Source organism: Arvicola amphibius, chromosome 9 (genome assembly GCF_903992535.2).
Source record: "Arvicola amphibius chromosome 9, mArvAmp1.2, whole genome shotgun sequence".
In the NCBI taxonomy this organism is placed as follows: Eukaryota; Metazoa; Chordata; class Mammalia; order Rodentia; family Cricetidae; genus Arvicola; species Arvicola amphibius.
In genome coordinates, this window is record NC_052055.2 from 70,850,573 (window position 1) to 70,867,668 (window position 17,096).

General features: G+C 48.0%; 1 protein-coding gene across 5 annotated transcripts in view; it reads left to right on the forward strand.

Moving 5' to 3' along the window:
* Bicral (BRD4 interacting chromatin remodeling complex associated protein like) overlaps positions 1-17,096 on the forward strand; it is a 93,720-nt gene that overhangs the window by 30,242 nt on the left and 46,382 nt on the right. Inside the window, exon 1 of one of the 5 annotated variants that reach the window (XM_038344140.1) lies at positions 16,564-16,812. The exons of the other annotated variants lie outside the window; for them this stretch is intronic. The gene's annotated coding sequence lies outside the window, so the exon portion shown is untranslated. Of the gene's footprint in view, positions 1-16,563; positions 16,813-17,096 lie in introns of those variants that run through there. 5 annotated transcript variants of the gene reach the window in all.

Genomic DNA, 17,096 nt, shown 5'->3' on the forward strand with positions numbered 1-17,096 from the left:
TTTTTTTTTTTTCCCTGTCCGCGGATGCAAATTTCTGGAGCGGGGAGTGGGAGAGCTCGGGAAGGGGGGGTGTGGGATAAAAAAGGAGGGGAGGTGGCGGCGTGGCGGTTGGCGGTGGGGAGGGGAGGGGAGGGAAGCCTTTTAATGACTCATTGATTGAGCCGCTTTCAAATTAGTTGTGTGCGCGGAGTGTGTGCGAGTGTGTGTATTCCGCCCCCCGGAGCCGCCCGGGAACCGCGGAGGAGGGAGCGGGGCTCGGCGGGGCCGCGAGCAGGGGGCGAGGGAGGGCCTGGCGTGACGGCGGCCGAGCAAGAAAAATCAGCTTTCCCAATCTCCTCCCCTCGCTTCTTCACACACCCCTGCGGTCCCTTCTCTCCCACTCCCTTCCTCGGAAGCTCTTGGGTGTGAATCGCGTTTTCTTGCTTCTCAGCAAAATGGGGCCGGGGACGGCCAGGAGCCGGCTCCGTTTTCAGCCGGGCGGCTCCCCCCCTTCCACGGCATCTGCGCGCGGGAGAGGCCGGGGTCGAGGCCGGGCCCGGGACAGCGCGGGCCGCCCGGCCTCCTGGGCCTCCTCCCCGGCCTGGGCCGCGGCGCCAGTCCGCACTCGGTCGCCGGCGGCCGGCGAGGCACTGCCGGGGACCCGCGGCCCTGAGCCGGGACGAGCCTCCCCGCCGCGCTCGTTCGGTCGTGCGGAGCCGCCTGAGGCCGGTGTCAGCCGGCGGGCCGGGAGACGAAGGACCGAGGCGGACGGTGGCTTTTGAGAGTGGCTTTTTGCTTTTTGCCTAATTTTTTGTTCTTGTCTTGGTCTTATTTTTAACTTTTTTAGCCGAGAGGGCTTCGCGCCCCCCCTCTTCCCGAGTCGCCCCGACAGCGGCTTCTCAGGGTGGGGGCGGCGGGCTGGAGGGCGCTAAGATGGCGCTGGGCCTGGCCTGCGGCCAGGGCTGGTGGCGCAGTTGCTCGGCAGCCGCCATCTTCCCTCGCGGCGGGCGGCGCCCTGTGTGGAGGGAGGCAGGCCGGGCCCGGCGCCGCCGAGCCGGAGCCCCGTAGCCACGCGCGGGCCGCCGGGTCCTGTGAATGGAGCCCGCGCGGCCACCGCGACCCCAGACCCAAAGCCTGGCTCGCTGGGTTGGGCGCAGAGGGGCGGCGGCGCCTTGCTTTCGACCTTTTGTCTCAGGCCGAAAATTGTGGGATGCGGTTGGCTTCCGGGGTGCTCGGGCTCCCTCCCTGACGCGCTGCAGCCTGCTGGGTTTTTCTCCTTTGACCTCGGGCTGGACGGATTAGTCTTCCAGGCCCGGCCGAGGGCAGGGTTTTGAGACCTCTTACTCTGTCCCCTTGCTTATTGGGGTTAGGGTCCCAGCTCATAAAGCCAAGGACAGGGCCGGTGTGCCTTCCAATAACATGGTCCTGCTGTACTCTTCATTTTATCCGTTTATGTTTAGTTGGCTGTATTGTAAAACAGTCCGGAGAATACCTGGATTGTGGGAACGTGACGGTTGCAAGTAATTTCTGGTTTGGGCCTTCATAGTACTCCAAAAATAAGTCTCTTTAAACTGCTGTGAAGAAATTCAAATAAGCTTCAAATGCACATTTTCACTTTCTAAAAGACGAAGATTGTTTCCTTATATAGATATACCAGGGAGGAGTGTAGCCTTCTTAAACTGTTACAGGAGCGCAGTCTGGAAAGGTCAGGAGGTACTCAGAGGTGGAAATAGTTAATTTTCTAATGGGTGAAGGCAACATAGTGGCCTTGGTTTCTTTGTGTTTCTGAATACAATAGTGTAGGTGGTGGATGGTAGGGGCCAAGCTATAAGTACTGCCACATAGTGAACACTTCTAGTCCAGGGACTGTTTGGTTCTTTAAATACTTCCTGTTTGTTCTTTCATCCCAAAGTACTGCTTTACTAATCTAGTTGTCCAGGGTTGTGCCATTTTAAGCAGCAAAATTTGCATTCCACAAAAACCTCCACACCTATGATGTCTAAATCTTGATTATGAAAATTAACTGGGAGATGGTTTAAATTGCAGATTTGTCATCTCTTTTGTTTGCCAAGACCAGCTGTGTCCTTCAGTAATATGGTAGGCAGCTTGAGTTTGAACGTGGTACTTCCACTTCCAGAACTGAAATTCGGGCCTACTCATCAGGGAATAGTCTGAATAAGGGTCCATTGTCCAAAGCCCTCCGGAGACCCTAGCACAGTGCAGATTTGGAGCATCCTCTAATGAGACTGTACACTGTGTTGCTTTGTTTTATTGTGGGAGGTGGGGGTGTTGCAACATCAGAATTGAGGTCCATATTATTTTAGTTTGTGTTACTGCTTACGTCATTGCCTTATTTTTTTTCTCTTCCTGCCATTTATTAAGTCATTGAAAACATTTCCTTGTAGAAAGCAAGCTTAGATATCCTGAGACTTTAAAATCTTTTGACTAGAGCTTGCTTCTGAGTTTTGTTACTATGTGTGTAGGATCATGTATGTGAAGTGCAGGCATGGAGGTCAGAGGAAGTCCCTTCCTTCACCATGTGGGTTCTGAGGATTGAACTCAGGTTGTTAGGCTTGGCAACAGATCCCCTTTTCCCTCAGCCTCTCAGCAGCCCTATTACTGACGTTCTTAGGACAAAAGCCCCGACAGTCCCAACAGGCTAGACTCTTTGACACCAATAAAAGAGACAGTGTCGGTGAAAATGAAAACGTACTCCTTGTGGCCACATTGGGAAGGGACGTGACCATGAACTCCATTTTCCAGGTGCTGACACCACCCACTGAGCTCCACCCCCCTCACCCCCAGCCAGGTTTGAGGTTAAACAGGAAGAACTGGGTCAGGAAAGCAAGAGGTGGGGGTAGAATTACGGAGATCTGGTCAGGTTGTTGTCTGGTTCTGAAGAGAGCAGTTCCTTCTGCTTCAGGTAGCCGCCTACCCACCAGAGTCACTGGCATTAGGCAGACCTACACTGCTCTTCGGGGAGTTGGGGGCCCAACCACAAAGATGGTTGTCAGTGGGTCCTCTTTGTTCCTGGGACTCAAGGCAAATCCAGAGGAAAGATAAGAATGTCACAGACCCAGAGAGAAACCAGATAAAGTTAGGCCAGAACTTGCCCACCCCCCCCTTCAAGTCAGGACAGACCAAACAGGCAAGATACCCATGCAACCGAGAAAACAGCAAGACTTAAGCAAAAAGCCAAAAGGAGCCAGGCATGGTGGCTCCTCCTTTAATCCCAGCAGAGGCAGGTGGATCTCTGAGTTCCCTGATCTACATGATCTACAAATGTAGTTCCAGGACAGCCAGAGCTGTTGCACAGAGAAACCCGGCCTCAAAAAACAAAAAGCCAAAAGTATGTAAACAGATTTACTTCAGAGTGACTCTAGTCTTCGGCAGAAATTCAGTGAAGCTTTAAAACAGTGGTTTCTCTAAGCCAGCTAGCTTCTAGGGAAAGAACAGTTACTTTCAGAGCAGTCTTAGTGGGCTACAGCCAGCGGAAGGAGACAGTGAGCCGTGACAGGAATTGGAGACGACCGTTTTCTCCATTTTCTCCAGTAGAGATGACGTGAGCCCTGAATGAGCTCCTGTTAGCTGGATTGACATTCCAGGCCGATGTGGAGGGCAGAGTGTTAGACTGAGTCCATTGAGGAAAAAGAGAACATTGCAGAGCTGCGTTGGGGCCTCGATTAGGCCATATGGGAAATTTTCAGAGTTTTATCCTAATGGCAGTGAGAAGCTATTGTAGTTTTAACTACAGCAGGAGTGTGTGGGGTGGGATGGGTATTTGAACTCAGGGCTTCACGCATGCTAAAGAGCATTCCGTTACTGTGCTACATACCAAGTCCTTGACTTTTGGTTTTTTGTTTTTGGAGACAAGGTTCCTCTGTGTAAAAGCCTGGATATCCTGGAACTCACTCAGTAGATCAGGCTGGCCTTGAACTCAGATGTCTCCCAAGTGCTAGGATTAAAGGTTTATACACCCAGTTTGTTTTTGTTTTGAGACAGGTTTCACAATATTGTTGTAATATTTGGGTGGTCTCAAACTCCTGTGATCACGTGATCCTCCTGCCTCAGTGTCCTGTGTCCTGGTGCAGAGAGGCTCAGGTCTTTATAGACACCAGTGGCTGCTGTGCACAAGACAGAGTTAGAAAGGCATCACAGGCTGGCTGTCGTAAGAGTGCCTTCATTTTGGGGCTGACTCTGGGTGACTGATGGTGCCACTTAAAGAGGACTAGATGGGTGGTAGCAAGGATTCTATGGAACCTGTAGTGTTCTAGATACTGAGAGTCGAGGAAATAGCAACTGTTGGAAGTCACTAGCTTTTATAGGTGGTGGGTGAGTCCTGGGACCAGCCAAGGTCATCTGTGCTCACAGCGCTTTCTAAGACCCAGATTTTACGGATGGAGAGTGATAGGACTGGGTGGCCTGTCAGGAGGGGTGGCTGCCTTTATCAGGTGCTGCTGACAGGTTTGCCTCTGGCACGTGAGCTGGACCATTCTGTCAGGGAGCGCTTAGTGGGAGAAAGTCCAGCAGCACCTGGGGAAAGAAGGGCTGGACAAGAGAGTGTATGGAGTGTAAATGGTGGGAGGTCCAGTTATGTTCTTGTGTGTATGTGGTAAGAGGAGAGAACACTTGGACCATGGTGGGTGGGTGGGTGTGGAGGTCAGAGGCAGGTCTCCCTCCGCCTTTAACGTGGTCCTGGGGATCAAACCCATCATCAGGCTTGGGCAGCAAGCACTTGTCCTCCTGAACCATCTTGCCGACCCAGAAGTTCTTTTTCACATAAGCTTAGAGTATCTACCAAAGATGGGGAGAGTAATAAAAACCCGCAAGTCCGATAAAAGGGCAGAACAAAGAATTCCCAACCTAAGAGCTGGCTTGTGGGCATGGGAGGCAGACAGCAGAGTGGAAGGCAGAAAAGTGAGCACAGGTTAAAGGCTAGCTGGGTAGCAAGGCTGTTGTGTCCGCTTGGGTTTCTATGTGAGAAAGTGAAAACGGAGTAACTGGCTTCAGAAGGAAATCTGTTGGTCATCTCAGGCTTTAGGCGATGGTACCTAAGAGAGTGTTGCTGGGAGAGTCAGCTGTGTGACAAGCCTGGAGCCGTGAGTCTGACAGTGACGTGCTCTGGACTGCTGTGCCGTCTCTCCAGCCCCATGTTTGGCCCTATCTTTGTGCAGTAACATTAGGGGGAAGAGTGGTGTGATGAAAAAAAAATTAGTATTTAAAGGTAGCAAGGGAGATGTGTGAAACCCCTTAACTTTTTTGCTTTCTCTTGAGTCAGCTGTTGTTAATTTTTCTTCAGGTTCCTGTCCCCTGAAGTGGCTACAAAATAACAGTAGAGGGAAATTAGGGGGAAAATGTCTTAACCAGTTCTTTAAAGTCTTGATTTGTTTAATTATCAGTTTCTTAATAAAGTTATAAATTGAACACTTCCTGTTCTTGTGGCTTCTTTGGCTCACTGGCTGCAAACACATAAACACTGAATTAGCAGAAACGTAAGTCTGTTGCCTCAACGTGGCATATTTCAGGTCCACCAAAATCCAACTTCCTTGAATAATCAGGAACTTTGTTCCCGGCTAGAACTTAAATATTTCATGAAGAAGAACGTGAGAGAGCCAGAAACATGATTTGTTAGACTTTAATCCAGCCTCTCACCTGTTTAATAGATGCTCAAGTTGCTGGGTATGGTGGCACATCCCTCTGATCCCAACTCTGCAAGGCACAAGCAGGAGGATCTTTTGAGTTTGAGGCTAGTGTAGGGGCTGGAGAGATGGCTCAGAGGTTAAGAGCACTGGCTGCTCTTCTAGAGGTCCTGAGTTTAGTTCCCAGCAACCCTATGGTGGCTCACAGCCATCTGTAACTAGATCTGTCATGCAGATAGAACACCGTATACATAGTAAATAAAAGAGAGAGAGAAATGAGTCTAGTGTGATTGTTCTACAATGTGGGTTCTAGTCCTGCCACAAAAACATACATTGCTAAGGTCTCACAAGAACACTCGGGTTCTATCCCCAGTTTCTGCATTGTGAAAGGACAAGTGGCTTGCCTGAGGCCCATTGTTGAGACCCCTGCATTATTACATTTTGCCATTCATGTTAAGCTGCTTAATCTACAGCTAGTAACTGAGAATTTTAAGGTCTTACAAATTAAAATTGACCTTAATCATGCACAATGGCACTTTCCCGTGGTATTGGATGCTTAGGCGATTGAAGTAGGAGGACCACTTGAGACCAAGAATTTCAGTCCAGCCTAGACAGAGTTTTTTTTTTAAAAAAAAAAAAAAAAAAAAAAAAAGTAAAATCAAGGCTGCTGAGATGGTTCCGTGGTGAAACCAGTTGCCATGCAAACCCGATCCCTTCGTAGATGCCAGGGTGGAAGGGGACAGCTGAGCCCAGCTTCAACACACATGCCACAATAGGCTCTCATGGGACAATAATGACGGTTTATATCCCGTGCTCTTAGGGGGAGTCAGTTCTCCCCGGCAGAGTGATTTAGAGGCCCGAGTCACCGCACACAGTGTTCGGGTGCTGGGCATCACCCAGGGCTTTAGGCATGCTTGTCACATTCATTCCCAACCCTGTTTTATTGCTTTTAGTGAGGGTCTCACTATGTAACTCTGGCTGGCCTAGAACTCATTTCCTACCAGAGACTGGACTCAAACTCACAGAAGTCCTGCCTCAGCTTCCTGAATGCTGGGATTGCTTTTGTGCCTGATTGAAATTCTATTTTGTTTTTGTAGTTCTGTTTTGTTTTTCAGGATTTTAGTTTAATCTTATGTGTATAGATATTTTGCCTGCATTTATGTACACGCACCACACTCATACCGTGCCCTTGGAGGCCAGAAAGTTCGTCAGATCCTTTGAAACTGGAGTTATAGGCATTTGAACTGCCATGTGGATGCAGCCAGAGCTCTTAACCACTGAGCCATCTCTCCAGCCTGGTTTTCTGGCTTTGATTTGAAGTTACTTTTAGCATTTAATAAATGAACCAAACTACATTTATATTTTTCTTTGAACTCTGGAATTTCCTAGAAGTGCAAATACACATACTTAGAAATAGGCTAATTAATTCTTCCCTGTATTGATGTTCTGATTCTGCAGACCTGTGAACACATGACTTCAGAATTGTGGGAGTCCAGCCTGGGTTCCTCTAGGTGTGATCACACATGAGAAAAAGGTTCACCACCGAGATGCTTGGAGCGGTGTCTGCTCTCCATCCCCTCTTGTCCTTCTTCTTTCTTTGAGAGTCTGTCCTGCCTAGGCTGCCCTTGAGCCATTGGCAACCTGCCTGAGCCCCAAGTGCTGGGATCACAAGCATATGCCAGCGTACCTGGCTTTCCAGATAGCTTTTCCCTGCTCTCTATCTCTTTTAAGCTGGGCGTGGTGGCACACACTTTTAATCCCAGTACTAGGGAGGTAGAGGCAGTCAGATCTCAGTAAATTTGAGGCCAGCTTTGTCTACATAGTAGTTCCCGGACAGCCAGGACTGTTACACAGATAAACCCTGTCTAAAAAAATGATTTTTTTAGAATAGCTATTTTACTTTAGAGGTCTGCTTCTCTTTATAAATTGGACTTTTGGCCAGGTGTAGTGGCACACACCTGTACCCCAGCGCTCAGGCAGAGGCCGGCCTGGTCTACATGATAAGTTCCAGATTCACTAAGACTACATAAACCCTGTCTCAAGAAAAAAAAAGTCAAGAATTTTTGTGTTGCATAACGTGCACAGCTTTCATTTTCTGTTAGAGCATATGTGATGTACATGAAACAATTTAACAGGGAATGAGAAGAATAATACCAAGAAAAATGGGATGATTGAAAAAGCAGCTTAGCTGAATGTAAAACTGCAAGGTTGTTTCGCATGCCTTGCTGCACTGTCACTTAAAATAGACTGAGGGGACGGGTAGCTGGATGCACTGCTTGCTGCCCAAATAGGTCAGCCCGAGTTCGGATCCTCAGAACCCAAGCAAATGCTGGGTTCGCATGGTGGCCCACCTGTAATTCTACTTGTAGGAAGGTGAGCAGCCTGGCTAGCTAGAAGACTGCGTTCGTGAGTGCTCGGCTCAGTTGAGACCCCGCTTCAGTGAATAAGCTAGAGAGCATTAAGGCTCCAATGTTGAATTCCACATGCATGCACATGTTCATACCACACATAGAACACATGCAAAAAGACACTAGCTTATCTTTGATATTTGAGAAGCTTTATAAAATCAGCTTATCCATATGGCTTCAACTGCTGTGGGAAATAATTCAGGAAACAATCCCACGGACTCATCCTCTTTTAAGGAATACAGTGTAACAACTGTTTACATAACAGTTACACTGTGTTTGAAATGGTAAGCTGTGGAGAGCTAAGGTTTGTAGGGTAAAGGACTGAGGCTGCGGTTGAGCGGGTGGAGTGCTGGTGTGCACAAAGCTCTGGACGGATGCCTTCTCAAGCACTGCATTAGCTGTGTCTGGTGGTCACACCATCTCCGATCATGGCAATGAGTTTAATTTTATATATATTCATCTGCAAAGTATTTTTATAAGTTTATTTTTTATGTGCATTGGAGTTTTGCCATGGGTGTCTCCCCATCTCCCCTCACGTCCCAGCTCAGCCTGGTCATGTCCACTCTGGACTCTCCCAGATGGCCCTAACTTTGGCTGTGCTCCCCCTTTTATCTGTAACAAACTTTCTCCTCCGCCACACCCAGAAGCAGTCGTGTGCTTGCTTTCCTTTTTCTTTCTTTTCCTTCTTAAACTTTCTTTCTTTCTTTCTTTCTTTCTTTCTTTCTTTCTTTCTTTCTTTCCTTTTCTTTCTTTTTTCCCATTCATTTGCTGCTGAAACCCAGGAAGAAAAAAAGAAATAAAAAAGAAAAGAACATAGCTAGTCCTGGATGTCAGCACCAGATGAATGAAAAGGCTCAAAGGGTAGGAAAGCATACAAGTGCTCCTGGGTGTGGCAGAGGAGAAAGTTATTACAGCTAAAAGGGGGAGTGAGCACAGCCAGAGGTAGGCACATCTGGGGGAGTCCAGAGTGGACATGACCAGACTAAGCTGTACCTTGTGAAGAGAGAGGGCAGAGAGGGGAACTAGATACAGCGGCCAGGAGGAGGGTATGCCAGCCAGGAGGGCCCTTTGACAGCAGGGACCGAGGGAAGCAGGGAGAACCTGGCAGCCAGTATCTGATATATTAAATAGGCACCTCAGCCATTGACCCAGGTTTGAAGCCTAACTGGAGGCAGGTGCCTTTACCCATCTTGTGCAGAGCATTTGGAGAGAGCATTGGGGTCACAGATAGAGCCTGGAGGAGGAGAGCTCCATACAGGAAAATAACCAGGGGTACATGGCTAAGTGGTGGTTCAGGCGGGGACAGAGGGAAAAGGCCTTCGTTAAGGTGGCATGGGGGCAATCCATCTGCTCAGCCATTCATTCAGCAAACAGTAAGCAGGCTTACCAGGCACTCTTGTGGGCTTTCAGGGTGTTTCCATGAATCGCTAACCTACATCTTTTGCTCTCAGGGGAGAAGCAGAAGAACCTGAGTTTTAAAATAATATGTGTAGTGTGCTGTGGGGGGAGATAGAGGGAGAGGATGTAAGAGCTGGACTAGCTAGGAGCGAGCTCGCAGCTCTGGAGGATGGCCGGCCGGGCAGACAGTATGGACTGCAAGGCCTGAGTGAAGAGCATGCCTGGTGAGTCCTGGGCTCGGCTGGGAGATGGACGCACAAAGCATCTGTGTGGGTTGGCTTTCAGAGGAAGGAGAATGCGGTTTCTTTGGGGGAAGATTGTTTTAGAGGGGCACTCTCTAGGTGGGACAGAGGAAGAGACAGAGGCAGAGGGACCATTATCTGTTTTCACCTGAGAGGTGAGAACAACTTTTATCAGAGATGCGTCGGTGGCGGCTACGCCTTAGAGCCCAGTATAAGAGAAGGAGCAGTCAGGAGGAGGGTTTTGGTTTTTTGGGTCTTTGGATTTTTTTTGCTTTGCTTTTTGTTCTCTCATTTTTGTTTTATTTTAATAGACAGGGTTTCAGTGTGTAGCTCTGGTTGTCTTAGAACTCACTATGCAGACCAGGCTGGCCTCAAACTAACGGAGATCTGCCCGCCTCTGCCTCCTGAGTGTTAGGATTAAAAACGTGCACCACCACCTGGTGGGAGGAGGGTTTTGTTAACCTGGACAGATGGTGGCGCAAGCAGAGGAACTTAGATGGGGAAACCAAAATGAGCTGGAGAGAGCCTGAAAGAGGCAGGGGGCGTGAACGTCTTTGGTTAAAGGTGAAGGGAAAGGTCTGTAGGAGAGAGGAGGCTGGGAAGGCATGTCACAATCCTTGTGAAGCACACTAAGCATAAGGCCAAAGGTTAACTTTGTTTGCCTGTCACAAAATGTTTTCAAGCAAGGCAGTCCTTGGGGATCTAAAAAAACCAGTATAGTCAGCAGCATGGGGACAGGCAGGTCTGAGTCCGCCCACTGTATTGCCTAGCTGAACGAATGTGTCCCCTTTCGACTTTACAAGCTTTCTGCCTTGTTAAGTGGAAAGCAGTGTAGATTTCACCCACACACCCCACCCCCAGGACAGATTCGTGGTTGATGAGATGGCTCCACGAATTAAGCACTTGCTGCGCTAGCATGAGGACTCAGCTTGGGGATCCCCAGCACCCACACCCAGGAGGCAGGGACTGTTACCAGAGCAAGCTGGCTAGCTGCTTCAACTTTGGGTTCAACTGAAAGACCCTACCTCCATAAGTAAAAGTGGCTATCGATGAAGGAAGACATCTGAAAAATAACTGCACACTCCACACATGCATGCACACGTACACAGTCTTCCACACATGCATGCACTCAAATGTGAACACAGCCATACATATGCAAACCTCAAACACAGAGAGCACAAAATCAAACTCAGGGCTGAAGAGGTTGCTCAGTGCTTTCCTAGTATTCTCGAAGCCTTGGGTTCAGTCCCCAGCATGGCATAAATTGGGTGTGGTGGTGCATCCCTATAATCCTAGTGCCCAGGAAGTAGAGGCAGGAGGATTCTAAATTCAAGGTCATCCTTGGTAATTTAGCAAGTTCCAGGTCAGTTGATGGGGAGCATTCAGGTGGCTCAGACAAGACAAAGCAGCTCTTGGAGTTGGGCACATTACAGATGCTAGTTCTGTGATGGTTGAATGGTTCTCTGACTTGACCTGGCTTCAGGTCTCCTGGAAAGCATTTAGAGATGGAGTTTCAATGGCAGAGAACATATTAGCACACATGAGGCCTTGGGTTCAGTCTGCAGGAGCAACAGGAAGTGATTCGGGTAAATACTGTTCATCCCCACTTCCTTGCAGTTGAAGGGATAGAACTCAGGATCTTGTGCTTGCCAGACGGTGCTGTGTGCTATGCTGTGCCCCGCCACCCTTTGCTATGCCCTGCAACAAGTCCCCTCCTCCCTGCCTCCTCTTCCCCTTTTTGTTTTAGATTTATTTTATGTGTATGAATGTTTTGCCTACATGTATGTGTGTGCCACACTTTCATGCCTGCTGACCATGAAGGCCAGTAGAGGGTGTCAGACCCTTGGAACTGGAGTTACAGAAGGTTGTGAACTGCCATGTGGGTGCAGGGAACCAAACCCAGGTCCTCTGCAAGAACAACAAGTTAAGAGTAACCACTGAGCCATCTCTCCAGGCCCTCCTCCTCTTGAGGTAGGATCTCACTATGTAGCCCAGGGTAGCCTTGAACTTCACTCTCCTTTGTGAGCCTCCTAGGTTGCTGGCCTGTGCCACCATGCTCAGCTCAATTCTTCAATCTTATAAAAGATTTCTTCCTTATTTGTAAGGAACAACAAGGAAATAATACCTAAGCCAATGTTTTCTTTTTGACTTGTTGATTTCGAGACAGAGTTTCTCTGTGTAGTCCTGGCAATTCTGGAACTCACTCTGTAGACCAGGCTGGCCTCAAACTCACAGAGATCTGCCTGCCTTTGCCTCCGAGAGATTAAGAGCATGTGCCACCACTGCCCATCCCAATATTTTCTTAAACCAGATTCTCTGAGTTTCTAGGCCTAAATTTTAACGTGGTAGCCAGTAGTTACATGTGGCTGTTAGCACTGAAATGTGGTTGATACCACTTACCAAGTCTAAAGTCCACACAAGAGTTTGAAGACTATATGAAAACCAAGAATGCAAAGTATCTTGTTAATATGTCAGTTACATGTTCTAACTAATATCTTAGATATGCTGGGCTATTTATAATAAAGTTAGTTATACTTTTAAAAATTTGGGGCACTGAACCTAGGAGGTGGCTCAGTGTAAAACCACTTGCCCTGGCGCCTGAATTCTTGAGCTTGCTGCCTGAACCCATGTACAAAGCCAGAAGTGGTGGCTTGCATTTTCAGTCTTCCCAGTCCAGTGGGAGGGGTGGGACGTGAACGGAGAACAGGACAGAAACTCACACGTCAGCTAGCCTGGAGTCTGCAGGGCAGCAGCCAGCTGGGTGAAGGCGATAACCGACTCCAAAAGTTGTCCTGCCTCCGGAGCACAGACAGCACGATGACTGTGTGCATGTCTGTGTGCATATGTCTGTGTGCATGCCTGTGTGCATGCCTGTGCGCATGTCTGTGTGCATATGTCTGTGCATGCCTGTGTGCATATGTCTGTGTGCATGTCTGTGTGCCTGTCTTTGTGCATATGCACTTGTATTGCATGTCTGTGTGCCTGTCTGTGTGCATATGCACTTGTATAGCTCGCTCTCTACATCCTTCCCTCTTTTTTTTTTTTTTTTTTTTTTTTTTTTTTTGGTTTTTCGAGACAGGGTTTCTCTGCAGCTTTTTTTTTTTTAGAGCCTGTCCTGGAACTAGCTCTTGTAGACCAGGCTGGCCTCGAACTCACAGAGATCCGCCTGCCTCTGCCTCCCGAGTGCTGGGATTAACTTAATAGACTTAAAAGGGGGCACTAATGGGTGATTCAGAGCAGGCCATATGCTCAGCATGCTCACTCCTGGGTTTGACCCCAGCACACACAGAAAATGGCTACTAGAAAGTTTAAGTTGATACATACAGCTCTCACTTGTAACATTTCTGTTGGAAAGGAGGGCTACCCTAGGCCTTCTGGGAGCTGACAGGTGAGGAAGTGGAGTTGGAGAGAGGCAGGCTAAGGTAGAGATGAATGTTTGTTTGTTTGTTTTTGTTTTTTGAGAGTGGTTTCTCTGTAGCTTTGGGGACTGTCCTGGAACTAGCTCTTGTAGACCAGGCTGGCCTCGAACTCACAGAAATCTGCCTGCTTCTGCCTCCTGGGTGCTGGGATTAAAGGCTTGCACTTTGAATTATATTTTTATTTTCAGATACTTTCATTTATTTATCTTTACTTATTTATTTCGTTGCTCATGGTAGGGAAGTTGGAGGATAGGAGGAAGGATTCCTCTACCGTGTGGGTCTTTGAGATTGAACTCACGTGGTCAAGCCTGTAAGCAAGCGCCTCTGTCTGCTGCTCACTGCCCCATGATTTTAGATTCGTTTGCTTATTTTGAGTTAGAGTCTCGCTGTGTCATGGGGGGGCATATCTGCACAGGGACATCTGCCGAGGCAGGAAGGCAGTTGGGTTCAATATGACTAAGTAGCCACAATGTTGGTTCAAACTCTGGAGTCTGATCCCCAGTGGTTTATTTTACGCATATTTAAGCACAGCCCAATTTGTTGAAGAATTCCTGATGGTAAATAACTCAGTCCTGTGTGCACAGTAAAGCTTAATACACAACTCCATCAAAACTCTTTGGAAAGCACATATGACATCTCCCATAAAGACGGTTCTATAGATTAACTGCATGTGACCTCATCCTTAAACATGGGTTCTGTAGATGGACAAGCTCATGATAATGGTCTGGGGGGAATCCAGTATGTTCTCTGCCGCATAGATAGTGCAAAGGTCACCAGGCTGCTAACCACGTCTGCCCCCAGCCTTCTGGTTGGATAACAGCCTCTACGCCCTTTCCTTTGAAGGGACAAGCCTAGTGCTTCTGTGTGAGCAGAAGGACCATAGCTTCCACAGGCCTGCCCGGACTGGGACTCCCTACACAGTCCAGGTTGTCCTTGAACTCTCAGAGGTGCCTCAGCCTCCTGAGTGCTGGAATTAAAGGCGTTGCTACCAGGCTCAGCCTGTTCTTTCTTTAAAGCAGATTATCACTGTACAACACAGGCAAGCCGGGAACTCATAACCCTTATCCTGGCCTCTGTCATGCTACATTATAAGCATGCTAAATCATTGTTAAAAATTTAAGTCCTCCTTTAATCCCAGCACTCGGGAGGCAGAGGCAGACGGATCTCTGTGAGTTTGAGGCCAGCCTGGTCTACAAGAGCTAGTTCCAGGACAGGCTCCAAAGCCACAGAGAAACTCTGTCTTGAAAAACCAAAAAAAAAAAAAAAAAAAAAAAAAAAAATTAAGTCCTTTTATATTTATTTTTTAAAAATTGATTTTGTCCCACATTGTCCTTAAGTCTGCCTTCAGGAAGGGAATCCTTGGCAGCGCCTTTCTAGAGTGGAATTCTGTCTGTTAACGTTTCTGGTTGTTTTCACAGGACTGTTTTTCTTGGAACATACTGCAAAACCAAAATATTTTACATATTACTCATTGACAAGGAGCACTGAAATTGAAGATTCTGCATAACCAGCCAGCTCCTTAATCGAAGGCTCGTGATGGGAAGCAGTGTTGTTTATATGGCTCCCATTGCTAGCCTTCTCCCTCCTGAGGCAGGGTCTCTAGCCCAGACTGGCCTCGAACTGCGAATCCTCCTGCCTCTGCCTCCCAAGTGTTAGAATTATTTTTTTAATAATCAATTTTGTATTTTTCCATTTTATTTTATGTGTATGGGTGTTTTGCCTTCGGGTATTTTTGTACACCCTGTGCATGTAGTGACCACAGTTCAGAAGAGGGCTTCAGGTCCCTGGGACTGGCGTGACAGACAATTGTGAGCTGCACTATTGAACCTGGGTCCTCTGCAAGAGCAGCTGGCACTCTTAACTCTCTAGTCCCTAATTATTTTGTGTGTATGTGCATGTAGTGTATGCCCATGTATATACCTGGGCACATGTGCAGAGACCAGTGGATGCAGGCGAGTAAACAGGCTCTCTCCAAAACCTGAAGTTTCAAGTTTGTTTGCTCGCCAACAAACTCCAGGGATCTACATTTTGTTTGTTTGTTTGTTTTGTTTTGTTTTTCTGAGACAGGATTTCTCTGTGTAACAACCCTAGCTGTCTTGAAACTCACTCTGTAGACCAGGCTGGTCTTGAACGCACAGAGATCTGCCTGCCTCTGTCTCTTTGCTGGAATTAAAGGCGTGTGCCACCATCACTCTGGAATTATCCTAACAACTTAGTTTTGACAGTGTTTCAGTGAACTTAGGCTTGGCTAAATAGGGAAGCTGATGACTATTTCCCTCCCTTTTTCCTACTTATGACTGACACCACATACAAGTGTCTGTCCCATGTTTATTTAAACATAAAAACTGGAGCTGATGAGATGACTCACTTAGGAAGGGCTCCTGCCACCAAGCCTGCCAACCCTGAGTTCATTACCTAGGTCTTAATGGTAGGAGGACAGAACTGACTCCCTTAGATTATCCTCTGACCGCCACATATGTGCTCTGATACTTGTACAGGTGTGTGTGGGTGTGTGTGTGCACGTGCATGCATGAGCACAAGATCTCTCCCACAGGGAGACAGTGAGACTCCGGATGTATGTGCTGCTGTATCTAGTTTTCATGAGGGTTCTGGGGATTTGCTCGAGGCATTGGGCTTGTAAGGGAAGCACTTTTCCTGCTGTCTTGGTTACTGTTCTACTTGGTAACTGTGAGGTGATACTCTGACCAAGGCAACTCTTAGGAAAGGAAGCATTTAATTTCTTGCTTATCGTTTCAGAGGTTCAGGCCCTCATCATGTTGCAGGAAACATGGCGGCACTGGTGCTGCTGGAGCAGTAGCCGAGAGCTCCATCCACTGGGCTTGGCATGGACTTTTAAGACCTCAGAGCCACCCCAAGTGACACACTTCCTCCAGCAAGGCCACACTCTGATCCTCATAATTTTTCCAAGTAGTGCCACTCCCTGGTGACTAAGCATTCAAATCTGTGAGCCTATGGGGCCGTTCTTATTCCAGCCACCACACCTCCCAAGTCACCTCTCCTGCCCTAACGCTTTCACTTTATTTATTTACTCATTTGTTTATTTGTTTGTTTTTTGATATTTTTTTCAAGACATGGTTTCTCTGTGGAGCCCTGGCTGTCCAGGAACTCACTCTGTAGACCAGGCTGGCCTTGAACTCAGGGATCTGCCTGCCTCTTCCTCCTGAGCGCTGAGATTAAAGGCGTGTGCGCCACCACCTGGCCTTATTTTTCCTTTCTACTACAGAAGACTATAATTTTGAAAATATAAACAATGTTATTTTCTAACTTACACAATGCTATTATTTCACAAAAGCCAGTGAGTTTGAAGTAGAATGAGGTAGGAAATACCAGTTACCAGATACTGATTTATTGCTGTACTTAGTGACTTAGACTACGTATTTGCCAATCATGGCTTCACTTAACTTGGAATGGGATGACCTAGAGAAACAGCTGAGACAATGAGCTGTTGCTGTCACCAACCTACTATCTTCTAAGCTTCTGTAAGATCCTGCTTGCTTGCCTGCCCCCCTCGTGATTTTAGAGTATAAGATGAGAATATGAACTAGGCCCGGGATGGAAGGCTCTCAGGAGCTGTCCTGACCATCTGCTCTCCCCCACCTACTGACAGAGTGCTTAGACCAGACCTGGCTTGCAGCCGCAGCAGTTCACCCGGGAAAGCTGGGGGAGCACAGCCAAGAAGAGGAGCCCTTTCATGCTGCACATGTTTGTACGTGCGTCTGAGCGGGGTGGGGGGGGGGCATGCCTGCTCCAGTGCCAGTGTGGAGCCAGAGGACAGCTGTGTGGAGCTGGCTCGCCCGCCTCCTGCTGACTCTGGGGATGGAATTCAGGTTGCTAGGCATGTGCGCTAAGCACCTTTACCCACTGAACTATCTTGTCCGCTTCGGTAATGAGTCCCTGCGTGTCCCTCGTCCCAAAGGCAGAGTTCCTTAGAAGCAACGAGCTTCCCAGAAGGTGAAGTCCTGCAGTTACAGACCCACCATATAGCAAGGG